Raw genomic sequence first — 27,628 nt, 5'->3', positions numbered from 1 at the left:
GCAAAACTATAGTAATTGCTTTGAGGCTGGGGTCAGGAGATGGGATCAGAGGACATGAGGAGTAAGTGGGAATCAATTTGAGAAGCACTTAAAGAGGGTGACCAGTTTGAACCTATCTTCCTTTGGATATTTTCTGGAATGTGTAAAAAGCAATAAATAAGATGTATTTTTCCATGCTACATGTTGAATAAGAACTATAAGTGTATATATGCCTTTGATGTATTTTCCTTTCAAGGTCATCAAGTGCACATGAAGTAAAATCTGTAATCAGTTGAAAAAAAAAAAAAAGCCAAGCTGAGAAAGATCTTCATAAAGTCAGTTTCTAAAAAATACTTTCAAAAAACTTTGCGTTTGTAAATTTCAAGATTACAGAAAACTTGCATGAATAAGAATATTACACAGAATACTTGCGTTGTCTTTACTCAGTTCTTTTTTTCAGCTTTACTGAGATTTAATTGACAGAATTGTGAGATATTTAAAATGTACAAAGTGATGACTTGATATATGTATACATAGTGAAAGGATCCCCCAGCCATCAAGTTAATTAACATATCCATCACCTCACATACTCACCCCCTCCCACCTTTTTTTGGTTAGCAAATTTAAGTTGTAGTAGGAAATAGCAATTATACAATACAGTGTTTAGCGGAGTTAAAGTTTTAATGAGAGATGATGAAGGGAAAAGCAGGGTTTGAGTGGGCACCTAGGATACACTAGGGCTTTCTGTTGCTAGATGAGTGCCAACACACATGGGAAGAAGGACTACCTACCTTCATAGGTTCTTAAGAGAATTAAATGGGAAAATGTGAAAAAAATTTTTGTAAACACCTAAACAATTAAAATCAGATTGAGACTGAGTTTTGCCCAGGGAGAGGTCTTAGTATGTATTTGCTCAGCACATTGTCTCATAGGGAGAGTCACACAGGAAGTAATTTAAATTTAGCTTTCTTATATTCTTAGCATCAACTTGTTGAGTTCCCCTCTGGAACATGTAAAAGGCTTCAGGAACATTCTAGAATTTACCTTCATAGATTGCCCTTTCTCCTTTATGGCAATCTTGCAGGAGGGATGATTCTCTAGTATCATCACCAATTTAGAGCAGCTTCTAACTCAGCGGATTTTCACCCTAATTGCATATTAGAATTATGTATCTTAGAAAAACAGAAGTGCTGCTGCCTGTATCCTTTCCCAGATCTGATTGAAATGGTCTGGGGGGGGGGGGGCTGGGGATCCAGATTATTTGCAAGCATCACTGGGGATCCTGAGGTGCAGCCGGGCCTGAGAACAACCACCGACATTGCAAAGACAAGGTTGTCCACCAGATGGAGACAAAGCACTTCTCTGGGGAAAAGGCTCTACACACAAAATCCATTCTCTGACTTTACATCTGTACCAACTCCAATTTATGTCTGGATCAAGCAGGGCAAACATGTGGCAAGATAGGTAAGATTATCCATGATACTGTTGCTTTCCGACAACAGATATTCTTGGCACTGCTGGGGGAAATTCCAGGAACCAATTTAAAAAATAAATGTAACTAAAAATATATCCTATTCACCCTATTACCTGAGCTAGCATCTGGAAATATTTTTAATCCTTTTCCTAGCTCACTTTGATAAAGTAAACCATATAAAAAAGGAGGGTAATATTGCTTATACAGAGTGGAAAATTTTGATGTAAGATCACCTTAAGGATTATGCAAATAGAAATCAACATCAGCACGTGTAAATTAGATTAAAATATGCTCACAAGATTTTAGGAAATAAGTAGATCTAATTATGTGACTTAGACTTTTTCTTGTCTGAAATACCTGATAGTTTCTAGTTTTGATTTCTCCTACCTCCGACCAGGTTCTGCCTTGGAAGCTATACAAGCTACAAACTTGATCTCTGTCCTCTTGTAGCCGGAGCTGGTCAGTGAAAGGTAGGTGAAAGTCACTGGGGAGAGCTTCTCTTCCTGACTAAAACAAGTTCCTGTTCTTCCTTGACTCTACCCATTTCCCTCTGTCTTCTTAGGGACATGAACCTTGGAGGTGGACCAACCAGAAATCACCATCCCTAAGACAAGTGTGAGGACAAGTGAGTATAACTAAGGATGGCAGAGAGGATGGGCAGGAGGAACCTGGGTCGCAGTGGGCAGCTCCTGTGCTAACAAGGACTGCCTGTCTCTGAACTTGTTATGTGGGAAAGGGAGGCTTCTTGTGATTTGCAGATGAATTTATTTTTTTTTTTTAAATTTCTTTTCAGCATAACAGTATTCGTTGTTTTTGCACCACACCCAGTGCTCCATGCAATCCGTGCCCTCTCTAATACCCACAACCTGGTTCCCCAACCTCCCACCCCCCGCCCCTTCAGAACCCTCAGATTGTTTTTCAGAGTTCATAGTCTCTCATGGTTCACCTCCCCTTCCAATTTCCCTCAACTCCCTTCTCCTCTCCATCTCCCCTTGTCCTCCATGCTATTTGTTATGCTCCACAAATAAGTGAAACCATATGATCATTGACTCTCTCTGCTTGACTTATTTCACTCAGCATAATCTCTTCCAGTCCCGTCCATGTTGCTACAAAAGTTGGGTATTCATCCTTTCTGATGGAGGCATAATACTCCATAGTGTATATGGACCACATCTTCCTTATCCATTCGTCCGTTGAAGGGCATCTTGGTTCTTTCCACAGTTTGGCGACTGTGGCCATTGCTGCTAATAAACATTGGGGTACAGATGGCCCTTCTTTTCACTACATCTGTATCTTTGTGGTAAATACCCAGTAGTGCAATGGTAGGGTCATAGGGAAGCCCTATTTTTAATTTCTTGAGGAATCTCCACACTGTTTTCCAAAGTGGTTGCACCAACTTGCATTCCCACCAACAGTGTAAGAGGGTTCCCCTTTCTCCACATCCTCTCCAACACATGTTGTTCCCTGTCTTGCTAATTTTGGCCATTCTAACTGGTGTAAGGTTTTTGGGACTTCATCAAGATCAAAAGCTTCTGCACAGCAAAGGAAACAGTCAACAAAACAAAGAGGCAACCCACGGAATGGGAGAAGATATTTGCAAACGTCAGTACAGACAAAAGGTTGATATCCAGGATCTATAAAGAACTCCTCAAACTCAACACACACAAAACAGACAATCATATAAAAAGATGAATTTATTCTTAACTGATCCATCACTGAAAATTATATTGGCCCATAAACATAAATATATATTTATCATATTGACATTAGACATTTTCCTTTCTAGTTATTATCTTTTTAATCTTTCTAAAGAAACCCTGTCGGCTTTTGACAAAGCTAAGAATTTAGAAGCTCAATATCCTTTTTTGGTTATTTCTAAAAAGCTTATGTCAAATGTCTAATTGTAAATACCACACAATCTACAAAGCATTCCTGCCCTAACCACATTTTCCAAGCCAAAATGCATAGTTTGACATATCACATGGCTATAGGGTGGTTTCAACAGACTCATGCTGGAACATCCAGGATGTCCTCTCACCTTGCTCGACATAGCCTGTGGTTTCCTCAGGGTACACCTAGGTCAAAGCACACAGAATTCTGCTGTGGCGGAACACACAGTCAACAGGATAGAAACAATACACCAATGAGTAATAGACAACAGGTGTTTACATCAACACAGTCTAATTTCATCTTAAAGGTAGATGACAAAGATATCTATTTGGAAAAAGAACTGGTAAAACATTAAGTGTTCTACTCTTTGATTAAGCAGAATGGAAGTTTGTGATTCACAGGCTAGAATATTGAAGATGGTTGCGACCCTGTGGTCCATAGGAGGATTTCATGAAGGAGAATTCCACAGAATTCAGAGGCTGTTTAAAGAAACCAGGAGAACTGAGTTGGCAAAATAGGCATATGATGTTGCCTTGGGAAGGTCATAAAGGCATAGGTGAACCCTCCCTGCGTCACAACCTAGGAACGTGTTCCTGAATTGTGTCACACATCAGCTCTGAGGGGGCGGAGTTGGTGCATTTCTAGAAGGCAAAGGTAATTCACTATAAAGTGGTAGGAAGTAAACCCCTTTAAATGTTGAATTTCATTAGGGTCCACTCCTGATGCTCCTCTCACTTTCATGTTTTTATCACTAGCTGGTATCTCTCACATCTTTATCTCCAGACCTATTCTGCCCCCGAGATTCAGACTTGTTTCCTGCTGCTTCCCGGTTATCCACACTGGCTTTTTGCACAGTCATTTTGGACTCACTGTCCAGAAGGCAATTTATTTGTGTCTTTTTTCTTGTATATTCCCTTTCACGATCATAATTTTTGGCATTTATTCAGCTTTGTTAACATATAATTGACAAAGGTACAAGCTATTTAAGGTGTACAACATGATGATTTGGTCTGTGTGTACATTGTGATACCATTAACACACCTATCACCTCACATGCTTATCTGTTTTTGTGTGTGAGAACATTTAAGTTCTACTCTCCTAGCAACTTTCATTTATACACTACAGTGTGTAACTGTGGTCACCATGTGGTACATTAGACCCTCAGACCTAGCTTATCCTCCATCCGAAGGTCTGTATCCTTTTCCAGTTACTCCCCAACGCCCTATTTCCACCCCTTTCCCCCATCCCTGGCAACCACTTTGCTATCCTCTCTAGGAGATCAAGCCTTTTAAAATTTTATTTATTTATTTTTTAAACATTCTACATACTTGTGACACTGTGCAGTATTTGGTATTTGTCTTTCTTCTTGACAAATATTTATTGTGTGCTGACTGGGCACCAGCACCAGTGATGCGAGGGCCTGGGCACCTGACGTTCTGCCCTGCGTTCTCAGAGGGGCAGGCTGCCCTGGGACAAAGATGCACACGACAAGAACATATTTCGTTCTGTGAGGACAAAGGGATGGACACAGGGTGTTATCTGAGATTAGGGGAACTTTCTCTCTCCTTTGACAGAAATTTTACCCACCTGGTCACCCAGGCTCGAAAACTAGGCTTTGTTATGTCCTTTCCCTCTGACCATTCATTCCCAACCAGTCACGTCTCACCTGTTTGGCCTTGTAAGTATTTCTCAAGCCCAGGTCCTCTCCCTTCCTTGTTAGCCTCGTGAGACTGTCACCATCTTCTACATGGTCCACGCATTACTCTTTGATGACAGACTTTGTTCAGTGTCCCCCTTGCCCTGCACTCCACCCCCATCCCTTCCCAGCTGGCCTCCAGTCAGCTTCCTCCAAAACCTCTGACTGTGCTGTTTTTCTGCCTCAAACTTTTCTAGTAGTTTTCTATTTCATGTTATAGAGTCAGCTTAGATTTCTAACCTCATATTTTTTTCATCATCTTAAATTTTGCACTCAAGCAACACTAACCTATTCATGGTTTTTTGGACACACTATTATGGCATTTCATGCCTCTGAGCTTTTGATCCTACTGTCCCATCTCTGTGGCTCCACCTCCTCATTTCATCTTTGTCTGACTTCGGGTTTTCTCACATGGCCCTCCTGCACTCATAGTGGTTCATGTTTATTTACCCTCACTGTAGTGCTTTACATACACACAGTATGTTTCACACTTGCCTGCCTTTCGAGAATGTGGGCACCTCAAGGATGGGAGCTTCCTTCACTCACCTCCATGTCTGGCAGTATGTTTGACAAATACAGTTTGTAGTGGAGCTTATTATGGGATGGAACCAGAAGTGAAGAAATACTAGTTTGCCTTGGAAGAAATCTGATTTGATCCCTGAGACAAGAAAGCGACTGATGATTTATGGTTTGATTGTCCAACTGGCCTCAAAAGTCAGCAGTGCAGATGTGACAACTCCCTTACATGCACACATTCTTTTCGTCAGTCCCAGATGGGCACAGCCACTTGACCTACTGAACTGTGAACAGGAGCAGGATGTGGTCTTCAGGGTAACCCTGAGAGGTCGCTCCTTCCACTTACCGTGAGAAGTTCCTCGTTTTACCTCAATGAGTGGCCAGGGCTATTGTGGTGATGGCTGCTTGATCCTGGCTCCATCTGGAATAGCTCGTGGAGAGTATGCTTTATGGGCTGGGTTTTTGTCATTCAAACTGAGAGTTAAGTAATAGGCTCCTGATAGCAAAACACTGAGGGTCCAGGTGCTGCAGAAGCTTCTAAGATGAAGCATTTATGGAGCCTGGTGTTTGGACAGCTGGACAAGTGCAGCTGTATTTGAGACATACTAAAACAATTTTTTTGTTTATCTGATATTCAAATTTAATAGACATCAGGTGTTTTATCTGGCAACTCTATGTGAAAGTGACTTGAAACACATACCCCAAGTTAGGGGCTATTTGATGTGTGAGGAAGAATTTTGGACAAAGTGTCCAAAGAACTGGTTTCTAGCCACAGCTCTACATCTTTTTTTTTTTTTTTTTAAGGATTTTATTTATTAGAGAGCAAGGAGCACAACCAGGGGGAGCAGCAGGCAGAGGGAGAGGGAGAAACAGACTCACTGCTGAGCAGGGAGCTGAATCATTTTTAAATGTTCATTTATTTTTAAAAAGATTTATTTATTTGAGACAGTGAGAGAGACACAAGGGGGAGGGGCAGAGGGAGAGAGAGTCTTAAGCAGATTCTACGCTGAGCTTGGAGCCCTACGTGGGACTTGATCTCACCACCCTTAGCTCACAACCTGAGCTGAAACCAAGAGTCAGAAGCCTTATAGACTGAGCCACCCAGGTGCCCCTGACTCATTTAAATTTTAGTCTTTTGGGGTGTTGTTTAAAAGTAATAAGATATATAAAAGTACATTTTTAAAAATTCAATTTGATACATCTTTTGGCTTTTAAATAGACGCAGGGCTTGATCCAGGACTCTGGGATCATGACCTGAGCCGAAGGCAGACACTTAACCAACTGAGCCACCCAGGTGTCCCACAGCTCTCCATCTTTCAGCTGTTGTCTCCCTGTGAAATGAGAGGGTTTCCGAGTGTGTGGTTTTCAGATTTTGCTTAGTTTCAAAAACTGCACAAATGAAATTTTATTAGAAAGCCCACGATACAAAACAGATAAAAGCTGTGTTGCTGATTGAAGTGTAGTATGGGTCACTCCCCACCACAAGGTGGTAGAAGTGAGCGCAGCTTCAAAACTGCAGGACTTGATTCCTAAAATCCTTTCCACCTGGGGACAGTCTGGGTGTCCAAGTGAATCATTTCACGGAGAGTGAAGATCCCACTGGTGGCTGATCACACCTGTCCTTCCCTAGTTATAGTGGCAGAGGCTGCAGAGATAAGGAGAAACAAGTATCATTATCAATAAAGGTGGCATTAAGAAGTACAAAATAGGATTATCAACTCCTTCCGTTTATTTCTCCAGCAGACGTTGTTGAGCACTTACTACTGATGAGGCAATGTACCTGGTAGACACTCTGGAGGGAGAATAAGAGGAAACCATAGAAGGACCTCCTGAGTAGGACAGCTAAACCATGTGTACAAGGAATCACATCTGCGTTTATTGGGATCTGCTATGTGACAGGCATGTTATTGCTTCCGACTTTAAAAAAGACCTCAGTGAGTATCGCTCCAGCTCACAATTCCTGTTCCTTCCCATCTGCTTTCATCACTACTTATGTCCTTTCAGTGGATTCTCTAAAACATAATTCCTCTTATTTGTTGTTATCTCTGAATCCTTTTAGTTGATGTTACTATGTATAAGAACCTCTGCCTTCGGAGAGGCAGTCGGATGATAAAGTCATAACATGCGTTCTTCCCAGAAAGGTGTTCCTGAGATGCAGCTTCCTCCCACAGCACAATATGTCCCCAGGTCAGCTGTTGTCTGATGTAGGTCATTTTGGACATTAGTCTCATTTTCACCCAAGCACGTGCTGAGGCTTTTAGCAGATTTTGCCGTTTCTTGTTTTGCAGGATTCCCTGACTTTTCTCCCTTCTTTCCCTGCCATGCCTCATGGCTCAACTAAGTTCTGCTCATTCCTCATCTACCTCACTGCCCCTTCTGTTCCCAAGTCTCTCCCTCCCTTTTCTCTAATATTTTGCACAGCTTAGCAAAAGTTCTTCTTTGCCACCCTAAGGCTCACAGCAAGGGCTTTGAGCCCACTGCCCTATCCTGGTCTCTCTGCTATTGAAAACCCTCTGGTGCATATTTGAACAAATGCCAACTTTTTGACCTGGCTCTAAAAGGTAGTTATTTATTTGGTTTTGGTTTTTAAAAAACATATTTTTCTTCTATGGGTTGTTTTGTAATTTCTGTTCATACAGAAAGTTTAAATGTATGCAAGTTCTTAAAAAGTATACATAAAATCATATTTATATTCTATTATATATTATGTAATATCAAATCTATTTCTGGGGTGGGTGGGGGGAATTGAACATCTGTGATACCCTTTTGGACTGCTCTTCTATGTCTATATATTTTTCTTCAACAAAAGAGAAGAAGAAAATAATACTGCTTTGTACCTTGCTTTTTTATTTAACAATATATAGTGAACATCTTCAGATTCCATTCAGTATTTTTCCTCAATTTCTTTAAAGACTGTGATGTTCTCTCGGATACTGGTGCTGTAATTTTTTTAGCCTGCCCTCTTTCCTTGGTCATCGGATCCTCAGAGCTCCCAGGATTTTTGCTGTTGAAAGGAATGCTGCACTAAACTATATTGTACCTCTGTGCTAAGTTACATCCATGCTTTCTCTCCTTAGGTAAGTTCAAAGAAAAGATGTTGATGCTGAGCCCACTTGTACAGCCAGCTTGTACTCCGTGGTTTGGTCAAACTTGGTCACCTTGCAGCTGATCAGTTCCTGGCTCTCTGCCTCCCGGCCAGGTGAGACCTGCTTCCCCTCGTCAGTCCCATGTCTTCTGTCAGCTTTAAGCCACAGCTGTGCCAGAAGCTCTCACCTAATGCACACGACTCATTTTTCTCAGTTCTGCAGATGGAAGTAACACAGAGCCACCCACTCCCTTCTCCTTCCACTGTTATTGTCATTCCCATCTCTCGCTGGAGAGCATGGCAGGATGGCAAAGTTCCCTAACTCGAGCCTCACATAAGATGTTGGTGAGGGAATGCTCTCCACTCGCTGTGACTCAGGACATATGTGCTCACGCTCTCACCACACTATGCAGACACTTGCCTCAGCTCCGAGGCCCCAGCCATGCTCCCGCAGAGAGGAGAGTCCAGATCGGGGACCGTGGAGCTGGCTCCTGTCTCTGGCTAGAAGAAGAAAGATGGGCACACGCAGTGCCACTTCAGGAAGTCTCAGGGCTCCTTTTGTAATGTTAGCAGAGGAGGGAAAGACTGTTTTTTCAAGCTGGGTTCTGTGACCCTAGGGTTCTACCTCAGAATCTCGAGGGACATCCCAGGTGGGGAGGAGGAGGCAAAGATGATTGTGGGGACCTCAGCTGGTTTGTCTTTCTGTCCTGCCAGACAAGAAGATAGAAAGATGCTGGAAGGAAGTGAGCGGCGTTGTGAAGTAAGCAGAGTTCATGTCTTTTGAGGTGGAAATGGGGACTTTTTCCAAGTTTCCTAGTTGGTATCTGAGTTTGGCCTCTGGCAGGAAGAGGATGAGCTCCTTAGAGAGGGTGAACCCTACATTTCAGAGTTGGACCAAAGCTCTACCTTATGGCAAGAAAAGGCAGGGAAATCTTATGGATGTGGTATTTTGTGGAGTTGCATAGATTGATTCCTGACTAAGCTCTAGGGCCTGGTGAACAATGCATGGCTTGTCGACCATAAATAGGCCAACCAGCTTTTCCATACACCAGTCACTCTAATAGAAACACCAGTTTTTCTTAAGCCTTATCAAAAGCAGGAGCACAATGGCTGGGACTCGTCATGTGAATAACTTCAGGTACAGAGGAACATTTTAGAGCCCTCTGGAAACATCCAGCAGCTGGAACAGCTAGGAGAGCAGCTGGGAGGGCTGGGAGGAGACTGGGATTCAGCAGGGGGAAGATCACGCTTGAGAAAGGAAGTGTCGAGTCCCCGCCAGCATCAGGAAACAGGACCCAAATGGGCCGCTCCTTGGGAGGCAAAGCTGAGAGAGTGGCTGCATGCTTTCCAGCTGCCTAAGAACCCAGGTGCTGCTCAGACGCAAGAGATCTGGGAGCTTCCATTCCCAAGATCTGGGTTTAAAAAGCTCCCTGCTTGCTTGCCCCATGATAATTAAACTGAACATGGGAAATGAGCAGAGACCCTGCGGGGAGAAGCAGAGAGTGGCAGGTGTGGGAGAAGCCGCCGCTCAGAGAACACTGGTTGGCTCTCTGCTTTGTATCTTCTAGCTGCATAACAGGGACGATGCAAAGTCTTTGTGCATCGAGCTCCTCATTTCTCACAGAGGACTGCGGGTGCCTTCTCCCTAGGGATGAGTCCAGGACGAAGGGAGATTGGGCTTTAAAATAGCTATGGCAGGTCCTAACCACACGGATTGTAGATTGGCTCATTTCTTCCTCCCTGAGCAGAAAGTAACACTCTCTTTCTAGGTAATCTAGCAAGCCTGGGGCTGCAAGGGCTAGACTCAACTTGGAGGGAGAGGGATTTCACACAGAACCCTCTTTCTGCCTCTTGCTTTAACACAGATTACAAGGAATGGAGTCGCTCTGTAGGAGGCCTGTCATTTGGGTCCACTATAATCCTTCAAGCCATGGGACTGGAAACACACTGCTCCTAGTTACCTGGAACCAGAGAGAGACGCATTTATTGGGGTTGACTGACAACACTTAGGAATGTGGACACTGGTGGAGTAGTTCTTCTCCCTTTCAAACAGTGTGAGTCTCCCGTAAAACTTGGCATTTCCAAGTCTCTGCAGGCAACCAGCAGCTAACATTGACAAGTGGTTTTTAAATTCTAGTTAATAGCCTTGTTCTTGTTCCTGTTTCCATGGATCTAGGTGGAAATTAGGTGGATGAAAACAAAGAAGGCTTAGAAGTGGTTAGGCTAAAGAGACTAGCCCTGCCAGGCAGCATGAACTAGGCCCACCATTCTGACTCTTCAAATACCCTGTTTATTGAAAGCCAAGCTTCCTGCTAGGATGACTGGCTCATTCTGGCCTACCTATTCTTTTCTCAAATATATTAATGGAAATCCGAGTTCCTGTAAACCTCTTTGTCTTGGACTAACTGGGATAGCTGGTCATCCTACTGGAAAAGACGAAGACAAATCACTGAGAAAGAGACGGCTTCAATGGACTGTGGAGCTATAGGCTAAGGTCAGGGGTAAGGGAAGTCCAGGTCAGTGGTTAGCTGCTTAAAGTAAGCCCCCAGATTCACAAAGTAGAACGAGTTAAATATTGGGGAAACCCAGAAATTGGAGCAGTTACTGAGGCCACTTTGTATAATGATAAGCAAAATAATCAAATGCCTCAAACCCACAGAAACAAACAAACCAAAAATTCCCTCCTTACCCTGAATTATAATGTGGGCTAGCCGTGGATAAAAGCCTCCTTTGGGTCTTAGGGCTGAAGAAATAAATCAGCTTTGTAGGGGACTGATCTGCAGAGCAGGATTCATCAAAATTACCTGGAATGTTTGCTAAACAGTTTCCTGGACCTCACTCCAAATCTACCGAACATAATTATTACAGGCGAGGACTGGGAATCTGTCCTTTTAGTAAGCACCTTGAGGGATTCTAATGCACATTGAGGTTTGGGGATCATTTGCTGTGGGACAATGTTCTTCAAATGTTTTTGACCATTCACCCCAGCAGTGAAAAAAATTGAAAATATGTATCTTCAACATATGTATATGCATTTATTTACAAAGTTCTATTACTCCTACTCATCTTTTGAGTTTCGTATTATATGCCTCAAGGAATGGCTCAGTCGGCTCAGTTTATGTTCTGATCGTACCTTGGAACTTTCGGAACACACTCCAGGCTGCCAGACTGGAGTTTCATGAAGACAAAGACTATGTCTGTTGTGTTCTTTTTTGTCCTTGCAGCAGCTCAGTGCATGGCCCATAGTCTGTGTTCAATGAAATATTGGTTTAAATTGAATTAAAAGAGGGAGGGAGCTCGTCTGTGGAGCAGTGCTGGTTAATGCTAACACTGCAGGTCCAAACTGCTTTGTTTCCATGGAAACACGACCGCAGGTTCATGTAGATACCTCCACCTCTCAGTGCCAGGTACCCAAAGAGAGTTTAAAATCCCATTTTCTTGTCACCAGCTGGTTTTCTCCAGCAGGGGCAGAACTCCTGCTGCCGGAGAAAGGACCCTTCACTGAAAGAGCTGGATGAGGCATCAGCAAGAGGCTTTCAATCCAGACAAGTAAGGAGGAAGACAGTGGACCAACCTCATCCTTCAAACAATACTTCCACTCAGGTGGCAGGACTCCGGGGGAAAGCCTCTTTGGACAGGGAGGTGAGCGAACAAATCCACTTCTGTTTCCTGGGGGCCGTATTGTTGAGTCCCAGTGACTGCTAACATCAGTTACCCCATCACTACTTAGTAGCGCCTTTGAAGACAGGGATTACTGGCTTTGGAAAAACCTAGTCAGTTTCTTTATCTGCTGTTGATGGAAAAGATCAATATCAAAATGAAGATTGAAAGATTTGGAGCACTTTCATGATTATATAACTGCTTCTAGGCATGGGAAGCGGATGTTGTGCCCATTTTAGGTAAACTGCAAAATTGTGGAAAGCTGTAGCTGGAAAGATCTTAGAGATTCTGACCCTCAGTCTGCATTATCACTGAGATGGATGTGGTGAAGGGACCCAAACTACCTTCCTCAGTACAACCATTAGGTTCTTTCTGGCAAATGTCTGTAGTTTTTAATATTCGAAACTGGTGAGGTTTATATGCTCCTGATTGCAACTTCCTAGTAGATTATGGAAGCAAGTTTCAGACCAAATATCCTGGTACATATTCACATTTAATCACAAGCAGACCTCAAAATGAACAGATCAGATCTTTGAGATCCTCTGACCATTGTTAAGGAAAAAATTATCCATGACGCTTGTTAGAACAGTAAGGCAGACCTTATTCAGGACTACTGAGATAGTTATAGGGACTAATGCAGTAGGGTTTCACTGTAAAAGGGAGAGATTGGGCTCAACTCCTCTAATACAACAAAGAAAGGTAGGAATTTATAGGTAAGGAACACTGTGTGTTTTGGGGGGGGTGCAGCGCTGGTGGGTAGAAAATTACTAAGAGCAACCATCAAGGGTTGGGGGATGGTTCTGGCTAAATCAGCCTGGTGGGATTCTTAGTGAAGGCTGGCCAGAAGGAAATGGTGGAGGATGAAGAATCTAATTTGATACTGAGAATGATCAAATGTGGAGGGTGGGAGGTTCACAAAATCGGACTTAGCAAGATTTTTGCTAAAATTGGGCTCTTGAGGACATGCCCAAGGTTAGAAAAGAGCTCAGAGGTACCCAACTAGTTTGGTCAGGGAGAGAATCTTTGTCTCCATAGGTGGTTGAAAGGTGTAGGAAGGTCCATCTTGGCTTGGCTTAGGTCTGTATCTCAAGGTTGGGGGTTCAAGCCCTGCGTTGGGCTCCATGTTGGGCATACAGCCTACTTAAAGAAAATATGTTCCTCAGGAACAGAAGTTGCTTCCAAAAACTCTCTCTCTCAACTCCCAACCCTAAATGTTCTTCCCGGACAAGTTTCATTTCTCTCCATCTCTTCTGACTCTTCTTTTCTCTCATTATTAACTTTTGCTTTTCTTGTGGAAATCTAGGCTTTTCTGCTGATTTCTTACCATTCTTACCATCTGCGTAGTGAAGTACAGAAGTGGGAGGTCGGTGGGAAGTTGGGGATAAATGCAGGAGCAGTGTTGGAGTTGTTGGAGGAGTGGAAGAGAGTGTGACTATTTATCCCCCACTCACACCCCTGCTAGATAGTTTACTCAAACTCTAGGTTCATGGGTAAGTATGAGATCTCTGGCACTGGATTCATTTCACATCTCTTATTTCTCTTAATCACTCCCTTCCCATTACTACACATGATGCTACTACAATTTAAAAATATGCCTATGTTTTAGATTTACTGTAGCAATAACATGTATGCCAATGAAATTTTACAAATTGCAACCACTAATGGAATTACTGTTTTTCTTGTGCTTAGAAATGATAGCAATTAAGTGTATTCTCGGCTCTACCACTGCAATGTGTAAACACACAGAAGATGATAAATACAGCAACAGGGGGCCCTCCCTGTGACTGTATAACTATCCTCAGAGAATATTGGCTTTGGTTCCTCTCATGGGGGGAGAGAGGACTGAGGTTATTTGACCTGGAATTAGTGGGGCATAAGTTAACAAAACGATGGAGAATCCTTGGTCTCATTTTACTTCATGACTCTGATAAAGAAAAAAATATCCGGAGAAAGGCGAGGGTTTTCCCAAGACCTAACCAGCTAGTTAAGAGTCATACTCAGGACCAGAACCAGGTGTGCCTTCCTCCCTTTCATGCTATCTCTTTGCAAGATTTCAGCTGATAGGATACAAGAACAATGGAAATTCATTCCTGTACATACACAGGATAATGCTTTCAGTAACTGGGACATTTTGGATGGACAGAAATAAAGGGAAGAGTGCATCCTTGCAAGGCATAATGCAATTTAGAATCTGTTCTGCACGTTGTCTGCTCACAAAGAAGGAACTCCAGTCCATCTCCCTGCCTGTTGCTGTTAAGTTGTGAAGGAGTAGCTGAGAAACTTCACTGTGAGACTTCTGTTGGTCTTCTGAGAAGAGGCAGTATCCAGAGCCTCAAGAAGAGGAAGTCTACTTAAAAGAGAAGGGGTTGTCAAAGAAATATTGCACTGGATGGAATTACACAGGCAAGGGAGACTTTGTTCAGGACTATTGCACAGGGGTCAACAGTATATACCAGGGGAGAGGGTGAACTCACCTTCCCTGAAACAAAACTCCAAGGACTTTAAGCCCTGAGGTGAGCAAGGGGGAAAGTACTGGAGGAGGTTGGGGGCAGGTCGGTTAATGTGATTAAGCCATTTGTATTTGCTAATTGATGCTTATTGAAGTTAGGGTCCTACCCACTCACAGAGCCTGGGAGATAGGGGCCCTATCTTTCTTGGTGATTATATTTCAAGGATCTGGCTCCAGGTCCTAGAGAAAGATTCCTGGGTTGCAGAAGATGTTTATTTCAGAGACAGAGAAAGAATTTACAACTGCAAATTTTCTAATGTTTATGCTCTAAGAAAAGGGAGGCTTGTTGGAGGCCTCGAGTCAGAAGGCCTAAGGGTTAGCCAAGCTGATGGGCAGTTTAAGGTCCTTTTGCCAGGGGTCTGAGGCCTGAAGCAGGTAGATACAGGTTTCTCAACTAAGATAAGCTGGATTATACTGGGAACAGTTGCCATTCAAAACTTTCCCATTGCAGGCAAGCCACCAATACCTGAAGTCACATGGAAAGTGGTTCATTCTTCTGCTGTCACCCTCCCATTTCAATCAACTTTTAAAATGAAGCAGTGAGGGAAGGTGGATAAAGACCCCCCACCAAAGTGGCCACCGCAGGGGAGTTGGGAAGGGAAATGTGTGAAGGGGTAAGGAAAGATGGTTTTGAAACACTTTTGAAGTTTTGAACAATGTGAACATTTTGTACATTTAATCTTATTGAAAATTTCCCTTCAACTTAGAGAAATCTAGAGCATTCCATTTTGCACACCTGCCTGCATATCCAGTGTACCACTTTCCTCTCCTAGATGTGACTTCCCTAGACTTTGTAGTCACAGGCACAAGGCTCTCAGCACCTGGCAAGGCAGTCAGTGGCTGCTTCAAAGCTCTTCTGGGTTTGTTGTTCGGCAGGTTTGGGGGTCTGGATCACAGTACTTCCTGGGTGAAGGGAGCACTTCCTGGGTGAAGGGAACCCCCTCCCCAACTCTGCTCCAGTGCTCCTCCCCAGGGGCCATTCCTTGTACTTGCCAGAAGGGGATGCTGCACAGTATGTAATTTAAAGGCATACAGTCAGACAGTGAGATATTTGATACATACATGTATTATGAAATGATAACCACCGTAAAGTAGTTCACATCTCTATCGCCTCCCATAATTACCATTTTTTGATAGTGAGAAAATTTAAGATTAACTCTCTTAGTAAATTTCAAGTATATAATATAGTATTGTTAAAGATAGCCAGCCATGTTGTACATTAGATCACCTGGAATTTATTCATTTTAGAACGTAGTTTATACCCAATGGCTAGTATCTTCCCATTTTCCCTGAATGGAGCCCCTGCCAAGTACCCTTCTACTCTCTTTTTTATGAGTTCCACCTGTAAATGAAATTTTTTAGATTCCACACGTAAGTGAAAACATCCAGTATTTTTCTCTGACTTATTTCACTTAGCATAATGCCTTCAAATTCTATCCATATTATTGCAAGTGGCAGGATTTTCTTCTTTTTCTGGCTGGATAATATTCCATTATGCATATATTCCACATTTTTTATCCATTCATCTCATCCATCAGTGGGGACTTAAGTTGCTTCTGCATCTTGGCTATTAAGAATAATGCTGCAATAAACATAGGGTACAGATATCTCTGTGAGATAGTGATTTCATTTCCTTCAGATACATACCCAGAAGTGGGATTGCCAGATTGTTGGGTAATTCTATTTTTAATTTTTTGAGGAACCACCATACTGTTTCCATAGTGGCTACACCAGCTTGCATTCCCAACAACAGTGCTCAAGGTTCCCTTTTCTCCCCATCCTCACCAACACCCTTCTCTTGTCTTTTTCAGAACTGCCACTCTAACAACTGTGAGGTGATATCTCATTGTGGTTTTGATTTGCATTTCCCTGATAATCAGTGACGTTGAGCATCTCTTCATGTGTCTGTTGGTTGTCTCCATGTCTTCTTTGGAAAAATGTCTGTTCAAATCCTCTGCCTACTTTTGCATGTGAAAACTTCACCAGAATTGCCTCCTTCATGTAGTCTGGGGAACTCAGTGTTCAGTATTTCTGAAGATTTTGCTGCCTAAATTTTTTCCATATTTTTAGGAGTTACTTAGGGCCTTGAAAGGGGCCATGGTAGGTGGAACATAGGTCCTGGCTGTTAAGAAAATTTTATAATATGGGGCGCCTGGGTGGCTCAGTGGGTTAAAGCCTCTGCCTTCAGCTCAGGTCATGATCCCAGGGTCCTGGGATCGAGCCCCGCATTGGGCTCTCTGCTCTGCGGGGAGCCTGCTTCCCCCTCTCTCTGTCTCAGCTACCTGCTTGTGATCTCTGTTTCTCTCTGTCAAATAAATAAATAAAATATTTTAAAAAATTTATAATAATAAATATGATTATTTATTATAACTATAAAAGTGATTAATATAAAAGTGATCAGTTGTAATAATTCAGAGAAAATGACAAGAATGAAATAATATTTATAAATATTACCTCCCCAAGAAGATAGTTATGATCACCCTCATTTTACATACGAATAAACTAAGGTTTAAGGTTGAATGCCCAGGTCTGTCTAGGGGTAAAACCCACATTCAGAGCCAATCTGCTACACAGCTTCCAGTTTTTAACACTGTCATGTAGAATCCCATGGTCATTACCTTTAAACACTCTGACTACTGTTAAAGAGAACTTGCCCCAAACTTGGTGTGGGAAGAAACCTTTTTACATGGAGTCATTTGTAACCTCTGTTCTAGGAAGAAACTGATATTCCTGATAAAATGTTTAAGTAATTTTCTGGTAAACATTAATGGAACAAAGTCTGGTTCTGGGAAACCAGTCATTTATCTGACCTACTGACTGACACTCAACAATTTAGTTACTCTTAGCAAGCATTCTTTTCTTTTTGTACTTCCTCATAACATTTTCCTACAATGAGTACATTTCTGATGGCCTCACTAGAGGCCTTTGCCCTTGTGGTTATAATAGACTTTGATGATGTTTATAACTAAACAGTCTGAAGGGTTTTCATGCATGCTCTAGACGTGCATGGTTGCTGTGGACTCTAGCTTTATGATGAATCCAATGGACGAGAACCCCCTCAACCATCTACTCTTACCAACCTCTTCGCTGCTTCTTCTTCATTCCCTCCTCCCCTCAATGATTTCTGTTCCTAATGATCTGGACTGGAGACATTGAGATGGCCTAATCCTCACCTCGACTGAAGCCCTGACTTGAAGCCACATGTGACTAGGAGCCACATTCAAATGCCAAATGCAATTTTCCAGGAAAGATGCCACAGGAAGGATGCTTCCTGAGGATAAGCTCAACTGCCCAATATCTAGCCTAGGAAAGAGGAGATGTCCAGAGGGAGGTACAACTCTTGCAAATCTTTAAGGTTAACCGTCTGGTCTAGGTATCATTAGAGACGGTTTCACCGAGTCCTGAACGCAAGAGAGAGCTGCCGCCTTTGAAGTTTAAGTGAAGCATGCTTAGGATAAATAAAGGGCAATACTACTTCCTGTGATGGAGAGTAAGCCAAGAGAAATATTATGAGATTAAAAATAGGGGTGCCCGGGTGACTCAGTGGGTTAAAACCTCTGCCTTCAGCCCAGGTCTTGATCTCAGGGTTTAGGATGGAGCCCTGCATTGGGCTCTCTGCTCAGCAGGGAGCCTGGTTCCCTCTCTCTCTGCCTGCCTCTTTTCCTACTTGTGGTCTCTCTCTCTGTCAAATAAATAAATAAAATCTTAAAAAAATAGGTACAAGAGTCATGATTCAAAGGACACTGAAGTGCTTAGAAAATGATGTTCCTAGTAAGACTGTAAACAGAGGAAAATTGCATTCCAAGTGTATTGCTGAAGATGCTCTTGGGCTGAGTGGGCCATTGATTCAATCCAGAAAATTATCAATTCTTGTTTTCATTTTGGCTGGAGGTTTTTTTTTTTCAAGTTATGATAAAAATTATGGAGAAAGAGGCGTATCACTTACTTAGCATTCCGTTAAATTTCCCTATGATAAAGGGAAGTGGGACACATTGGTCATGAAGAGGGTGGAAATAGCATAGTATACCGTTTCCTAAGGTCTTCATCATCAAGGTTAAATAATGCAGTGACTCAGAGTTCAGAGTTTTAAGAGCCCGAGGTCCATTCATGGACCTTTCAGCAAGTCTTTCAGCACTTGACTTTGCTCAACCTGTTTCCTCTTATAGAAATAAGATACAGGGTCCCTGGTTGGCTCCAACGGTTAAGTATCCAACTCTTGATTTTGGCTCAGGTTGTGGGATTGAGCCCCAGGTTGGGCTCTGTGCTCCATGGGGAGTCTGCCTGTTCCTCTCCCTCTGCTCCTCCTCCTGCTCATGCTCTCTCACTCTTAATAAGCCAATAAAATCTTTGAAAAAGAGAGAGATAAGCAGTACCTTCTCCACAGTGTTTGGAAGTTACCTGCTCCCATTTTGTTTTTGTTTTTCTTTGCATCACTTTCTCCTTCTTTTGGTAATAATTTTCTTCAGGAATAATCACTCCTTAACTTTCCCAAATAGTTCAAGTAAGACTAATCTCACACACCAGCTCAAAGGGTCTGCAGGGGACCGAGGCCAGGTAATGAAAACTCTGTCCAGCGTGATTGGTTCAGTGGTGGACATGTGACCTAAACAAGACCAATCAGAATCAGTTCTGGGACTTTGCTGAGGTTTTGGGGAAAACCCTTCTATAATTTATTTTTCATATTTCTGGAGGCTGAAAGTGCAAGATCAAGGTACCAGGATGTTAAGTTTTTGGTGAGACCTCTCTTCCTGGCTTGTTGGTGGCTGCCTTCTCTCTGCCTCTCACATGATAGAGGACTTCTCTTACATCTCTTCTTTTAAGGACACCAATTCCATCAGATTAGAGCTCTACCCTGATTACCTCACTTAATCTTAGTTACCTTCAAAGGTCTTCTCTCCAGACACAGTCACATTGTGGGTTATGGCTTCAACATATGAATTTTCCAGGGTGGGAGGGGAGAGTGTGCCCACAAGCCAGATCATAGCAATCTGTTCTGTTGATAGGATGTAAGCATGGGGATAATGGCATTCATCTCATAATAACATAGGGATAGTTTGAGAATAAAGCACTTTAGAGGGAAATAGAGCTGAGAGAACAGTGTCCTGAGGATGTGGATCCAGCCACATGTTTAGCCAACTACACTCCAAGACAAGCTTATTCTTCTTTTACTTACATGTAAGAACATTTTTGAGTTGGATTTTTGCTACTTGCAACCAAAAAATTCTTGACGAATAGTGGGTTATTTGGAAGATAAAATGAGATTATGCATATAAACTGCTTAACTCTGCACCTGCAGGAGAATAAGTGCTCAACACATACTAGTGGTTATTATTATTATCAGGGACTGTGTCAATGATGGAGTCAAATAATTTTGGATTTTCTGAGACGTTTAATGGAAACATGGAAAACTTATCATCTCAAAACTGTTGTGAGGCTAATTTAGAGAACTTTGAGTTTTGTGGAAACTCATTTTTTGAAGGGCACAGGGTTGTTGGACAGATTGCTCTCAGCAAAAAAGAAATAGCCACAGCAGCACACAATTCATAACTTTGAGACAATGTGATTTGTCTTTCCAATGAATTGAAGGAAAAGGCCAGTAGAGATATTTTAAAGTGGAGAGCTCAAGTTAGAGAAGATGATTGCTTTTGGTCTTCAAATCAATTCAACTAAGAATAATAAGTAGGAGGCCGAGGAAGAAAAATAGGAAAATATATAATGTTGGACCAAACCATTTAGCTACTCGAATAATCATAGAACAAAATTAGTGGTCTGATGTTTTGGTTTTCATACTTGGTGAGATATTATACTGATTAAAAAAAACCTTCAAGACATCAATTTTGCCAAGTGTGTGATTGGCTTTCATTAACATCACTTTGTTTTAATAACAGAAAATAAATACTCTTACTGTTTTGCTTATGGAAACATTTTCCATCCAGATCTTTGTTAAAGAAACTATATTCTATTTTAAATTTCTATTTTGAACATTACATTTTAAGATTAGCTGATTTTTTTCCCCTCTCTCTGTCTTTTTTATTCTCATGGTACAGGTAAAATTTCAAAAAGGATTCTAGTATTTTCATCTAGAGTTTAGATAACTCTGAAATGCATAGACACATTAAGAAGATTGTAGTCTTCATCAAGTGAAACAAAATGTGTGTGTGTGTGTATGTGTGTGTGAAGATGTAAGAAGTAATTTTCAAAGCAGTGAAGTGTATAATGATGTATAATGATGTACTAGGGGTAGGGAACCTGGAATTTAATTTTTAGAAGTGATTCAGCTCCATGTTCTGTCTCAAAATATAAGCAGCCCAGGGCTTTAGAAGAGTCTTAGGCTTTCATAACCTCATGAATGAGAAAACTTGTGCTGTTTTGAGGGATGAGGAAATATAAGATAAAAATTAAACATCTGGACAGAACAGGGATGGTTATTTTGTATCTTTATTTTTAATTATTGACAGAAATTAGACATTCCTAAGTTATACTAATATACTATATGTTTGATATAATAAGAATTTTTAGCAGTGTGATCTGGATTTATTATTGGTGTTGCCATTGGTAAGGACAGACTACAGAGACATACACTTTGGAGCATCTTGCGTTTAAAAAGCCAACGGGGAATCAGGGTCGCTGACAGTGAGATGGCTAACTCTTTGAGAGCAGAATTAGATTGGTCCAGATGAAATGTTTTTGTTTCAAAACTTCATCTTAAAACTTTCAAAAATGTAAACATATAATTTTACTTTCTGTTTAGTTCAATAGTAGAAAAGAAGGTGAAAGTTTGCTTTATAGGTCAGAATCTTGTGCTAAATTTTTCAAAATTTGGCTTGCAATAATTACCAAATGGATTCTTCTCCCTATTTGCCTCCCTATTGTATCTGATTTAAAAAAAACTTAAAGAAAAAAGCCCCTAATAATGGTGGCAAGAACATATCATTTATTGCTTTCATTTATTAGACAAGGATTTCTATAGCTCTTGAATATGTCCCAAGCATATTAAGATGGGAGGCATAGAATATTGTGGGAGATAGGAATCATCTTTTTTTTTTTTTTAATTTTATTTACTTATTTGACAGAGAGACAGCGAGAGAGGAAAGACAAGCAGGGGGAGTGGGAGGGGGAGATGCAGGCTTCCTGATGAGCAGGGAGCCTGAGGTGGGGCTCCATCCCAGGACCCTGGGATCATGACCTGAGCTGAAGGCAGACACTTAACAACTGAGCCATCCAGGTGCCCCAAGAAAGGCATCATCTTTACCCTAATGGAGTTTCCAATCTAGTGAGGGAAATAGGTTAAGGTACAAAAGCCTAGAAGACACAAGAAAGGGACCTGAGTTGATGAAATGACATGAATTGGTAGAACCTGTGGCAAACCCAAAGAGGATATATTGACTAAAGTTCTTTAAATTTAATGAAAAACACCGCAACAATGCTGTAGGCCATGGAATACATTGTAGGCACACCATCTGAAACCTCTACATTAAATGAATAATTGCACAAATACTTATGTAGGTGGAAATGAGATAGGGGCTATAATGAAAAGTACAAGATATCATGAGGAAGTACAGTAATGACTTTTCACTATAATTCCAGGGGAAGTTACATTTTATTGATGACCTGAAAGATTATTAGGGATTAGCCAGTGGGGACTCAGGAGAAAAGATTTAAGCTGAACACGACAGTAGAGAGTTCAGGATATGTGCAGCTTTAATGTGATTGAGGCCCAGAGAATGAGAAGGGAAAGTGGCAAGGGATGAGCTGAAAGTTTAATAGGCCAGACAATGTAAGATGGAATAGGACCCCTTGGAAATTTCAAACTTGTCCTAAAACCAATGGGAATTCATTAAAGCACTCTAAACAAAGGAGTGATTTAATCATGTGTATATTTCTGTTTTTTTTTTTCATCTGTAAAAGGCATTTATTCTGAGAATCCACAGATTCTGAGAATCTGTGGATAAAGAACATTGAATTTTTTAGAAAAAGCCTACACGGGATTTTGTCGTTTCTTCCTAACACATTAACAAACCTAATAACAAGGAGGAAAGAAAAACTTTTAAAATGGTATCACTCCGGTCTGTCTACAGTTATGGGATTTAAAATATTCCTGTTCATGTGTATATTTCTGTAAGACAGCTTTGGTTGGAGGGTGTAGAATTGAATGGAGACAGAGGTCAAGACTGGATGTAGCTGGAATGGTCAGGATGCTATTGCAGTAGGTCAGGTGAGATGTATGGGGCTTGGACCAAGGGGTTTAAGGTTGAAATGGAAAGACCTTTTGTTATGTGGGATTAGGAGTAGCTGTGACTGAAAGTCCTATATTAGGGTGGCTTGGGCAGATATGCATTTGTTTCTCTCACATAATTATAGTCTGCACATAGCCTAGAGTTAGATTGGTGGCTTCACAAATAGCAGCCACTAGAACCCTTCATCTTGTTTGTCAACATATGACTTTCATCTCCTGGTCCAAGATGACTTCTCTAACTCCTGTGATGTTTTCATTCCAGCCAACATGAATGAGGAAGGGAGGAAATGGGTATATCCCTTCTCCTTGAGGGCATTTCTAGATTTACACATGATAATTTTAGTTATAGCTCATTCAACAGAATTTAGTCACATGGCCCCATATAGTTGCAAGAAGAGTTTGAGACATAAGATAATTATTCTGAGCAACTACAGGACCAGTTGGAAGGCCAGGATTCTGTGACTAAGAACAAAGGGAACAACAAACACTGGGGACAACCAGCATCTTCTGCCACAGGAGTAGACAAAACTGAGATGTTTTGGAGATAAAATTAACCAGATTTGATGAGTGATTTAATGGGGGTGGGTGGGTGATGAGAAGAAACAAAACTGATTCCCACTTTTTTGGACATAATCAATGTGATAAGTGGTAGTACCTTTTGGAAATGAAGAAATGAAAGAAAGAGCCAGTTGGAGGCAAAGAATAAGAATTAATTAGCTATTGTGAGCTTGTCTCACTGCCCTCAACATTATAGGGAAGAAATTTATCAGTTATTTTATTGTATCATGCCAGAGACGGTTTATGCCCATGCAGGCATGTGGGAGTTTACACAGATTATACACGCATATGCGTACACACATCTTTTATTTTATTTTTACAAAATAATAGGGTTCGATCACACCATTACATATCCTGAATTTTTCGTGTAAAGTGTCTTGGAGATTTTTCCATGTAAACACGTTAAGAGGTACCTTACTATTTTTAACCATCACAGAGTATTCTATCTTATGGCTGTGCCATAGTTTAACAAGTTGCTCAGTTGTTTCTGGTTTTTACCTATTATGAAAAATGCCACAGTACATGTCCTTCTATGTATGTCACTACCACACGATTGAGTATAACTGTGGGACAAATTCTTTTAAGTAAAATTGTTGCATTCAAAGACACATGCATTCAAAATTTTGAGTTGCTTATTTCCCTTCAGGGAGGTTTTAGCAATTTTTACTCCACCAGCAATATATCAGAGTATCTGTTTTCCTATACTCTTGACAACTCAATGGGTTAAACTTTCTGATCTTTGCCAAGGCTACAGATTGAAAAATGGTACTTGGATTTGGTTTCAATTGTTTTTTTTTTCTTTTTTCTTTCTTTCTTTCTTTTTTAGAAATTTTATTTATTTGAGAGAGAGAGAGAGAGCGAGCAAGAGCAAAGGTGTAGAGGAAGAGGGAGAAGCAGGATCCCCACTGAGCCTGGAGCCCAATGCAGGACTTTGATCCCAGGACCTCTGGATCATGACTTTAGCTGAAGGCAGCCGCTTAATGGACTGAGCCATTTAGGGAGCCCACAATTTGTTTTTTTCTTGCTATGAGTAGGATCGAACACTATATGTTTAAAAATGTTTTGTTTCCTTTTCTAAATGTCATTTTTCTATTGGTTTGTTAATCCTTATTGATTTGAAAAAATTGGTTATATATTAAAGAGATTATCTGTTATGTTTTGCAAATACTTTCTTCAGTTTATTTTTTTATTTTTTCCTCACAGTAAATTCCTTTCTGTAAATTAATTTATTATTAGTGACTTCTTGTGATTATGTCAGTTCAATATAGGTACCTGTTAGTACTTTCAACCTCATTTTCCTTTGCGTACATAATTTTACATAAATGTGCTCATACCGTGAATAGAATTTAGGTGTCTGTTTTTGTTCCAACTTAATAATGGAAATCTTTGTCATTCAGTATTTAAAAAAAATTATTTTTAGTGGTTGCATTATGATTTTATCACTTGGAATTACAATAATTTACTTAACCAACCCCCTTACTGTTGCGTGTTTGGGTTATTTCCATTTTTAAAAACCACTATAAGCTACTCATTCTTGGTAATTTCATCAGGCTAAAGTTCTTGAAAGAAAACTTGTGAGTTGTAGCGTAGAAATCTTTCCTGGGGCTTCAACATCTCCTACTGTTCCTCGGAGAGTCCCTGGAGCTGGGGCTGGAATCTGGGATCCAAGACATCTGGAGGAAGCCAGCGGGCTGCGGAGCAGGCGCTGGAGGCGGGGGAGGCGGGGTGAGGCCGGGTCTTGGCCCCTCCCCAGCCTCGCAGCTCGTGCCCTTAGCGGCCGTTAAGGACCTTGGTACGTTACCAAACCGCCATCTAGAAAGCCAGTTACGCTGCGGACATCCATCAGAAACCATTAAGTAATTGCAGGAACCTTCGCAGTCTCCTGCTAGTGGACGTGGAGTGTGAGTGTGTTAGTAGTAGTTCAGAGTCTCTCTCAGGCTATTAAAAGGGGAGTGTCATTTAATAAGAAAACGAACGGGCATTCCCCAAGGAGAAAGTGACATATTGGAACTTCATATTGTCTTTTGGGGAGAGGGTTAGGGTGTTTTCAGTTGTATCTGGAATAGTTTGCACCATGTTAGGTGGAAGTCAGACTTTATATTCCAAGTTAAATATGATTAAAAGGGGTGAGTAGGATTCCAATTTGAGAAGGGATAGGACAGTGCTGGGTTTGTATTGTGTCAAACTGGCTTAAGTTGGAGCTACATTGCCTCTATGGTTCCATGGTAGAGTTGGCCAAAAGAGCTACCTGGGCCAGATCTGGAGGTGGAAGTGAAGCAGCCGCCATTATTCCCCGCAAGTAGTGCCTAGAGGCAGTAAGAGGCGGCGCGTGTGCTGGTCTAGGATTCTAGCTTGTCATCACCCTCCTCTGTTTTGCCACCAGCCCTTTTCTCCGCCTGCCTGTGCTGGTGACCAACAGCAGCCCCAGGCTCAATCCCAGGCTCTGAGGCAGAGGCAATAGCCTTCCATGGGCTTCTTCACCAGCTCCCACCTGTATCCCATTCTTAAAACTGGAGATGCTGTTCCCGTGGTTTCTCTGCAAATTTTCCTTTTCCTTTCCCATGACTACTTCCAGAGGACGGAGCAGTGGGTTTTTTCTGCTTCTCTCCCTTCTCAGTCTGGACTTTTCCCCCCCATCTCCTTCCATTCTGTGCAAGCTCTCATTCTATAAGTTAACAGACCAGAAACTCAGGGAAGGTAGGCATAGTGTCTGCTTAGTTCACAACAGTTTAAACTGTTAAACTATTTAAACTATTAAAACACTTTAGTTCTAAGCCTCAGAAGTCCCTAATAAGCACATAATAAATGATAGGTCTACCAATTATTTATCCAGCCCTCAGATTCTCAAAGAAGAGGGTGTGGCCTGAGAAGGTATGTGAACGACTTGCTTTCACAATCTAGCTTTAAAAAAGTTTATTAGGGAAGACCATGTTTAAATATTCTGTGGAGTATTTGAGGATGTCCTGGGCCTCTAAACTCAGGCCAGTCCCTGGGTAGTCCCAAAGTGCCTCACATGCTGTAGGGGCTGTAGGACGGGTGGTCCGAAACATGTCAAGCTTGGGCCTCACCGCTCACCGATGCCTTTATCAGGACTCTTCTCTGCCGCTCCTGGATGCTTGTTGTCTTCAGTATGCTATGGTCAGCAGAAGGTTTTCCTCCTACTTCTATAAAGTGACACGGACTTTTTAAAACACTACTTTATGCATTTCTAAGTTTTTGATTCATGTCTGAAGGAATCATTTTCTTTGATTTTGTTTTGGCTAAGAGTATCTTTGCCATTTTCTCTTTTTTCCTTTTTCAAAACCACACAGCTCAACCATCCATGGAGGAGTAGACAGCACTGCCTTGTGCTATGGGTGTGCTGTGGGAAAGTTGTTAGGAATTTTAAAAATCCATGGAAAACTTTCTGAATGGGGGGCTGGTAATTTCTAGGAATAGATATTCAAGTATCTTCAAGGCTTTTTTTTAACATGCCATTTTAGCAGATCATAATAGCTATTAATAAAATATTATGGTATTCTCTCGTTTAGCTCTTCCCTCAACGTCTCATCATGGAGACCTCAGATTTATAACCTATCTTATATTCTACCTTATGAACATATGGACTGTTTTTGGCATTTCTGTTTGATTAGATTTAGCCTTTTTCACTTTTCCTCATAATCAGGCATTCTTGTCAATTTGTAGTATTTGTGCTCATCTCAATCATATTAGAATTTCACTTTGGCTTCACAGCCCTGAATATGTAATATCCCATGAGCATGTCTTTTATGGTTTCTAAGTATTCGAAAGAATGTGCAATTCAGTCATTTTTGCATGTCTTAAGCTTTATAAATTTAATACATAAATACTTAGACAAATAGAAAATTCAAGTAAGAATATTAACACACAGCAATGGGTATAGTTCCTTTCATCTTAAATTTCATTAAAATAACACACGTTCTCCTTCACGAAGTCAGAGTTCTGTAAGTGGTATAAAGCAAGTCAGCATCCAGTTCTGACCTTCACTACCCTTGATTCTCATTCCC

This window comes from Lontra canadensis, unplaced genomic scaffold, assembly GCF_010015895.1.
Source record: "Lontra canadensis isolate GAN:19392208 unplaced genomic scaffold, GSC_riverotter_1.0 scaffold3, whole genome shotgun sequence".
Classification (NCBI taxonomy): domain Eukaryota; kingdom Metazoa; phylum Chordata; class Mammalia; order Carnivora; family Mustelidae; genus Lontra; species Lontra canadensis.
The sequence above is the reverse complement of the archived record's forward strand: the minus strand, read 5'-3'. Positions refer to the sequence as shown.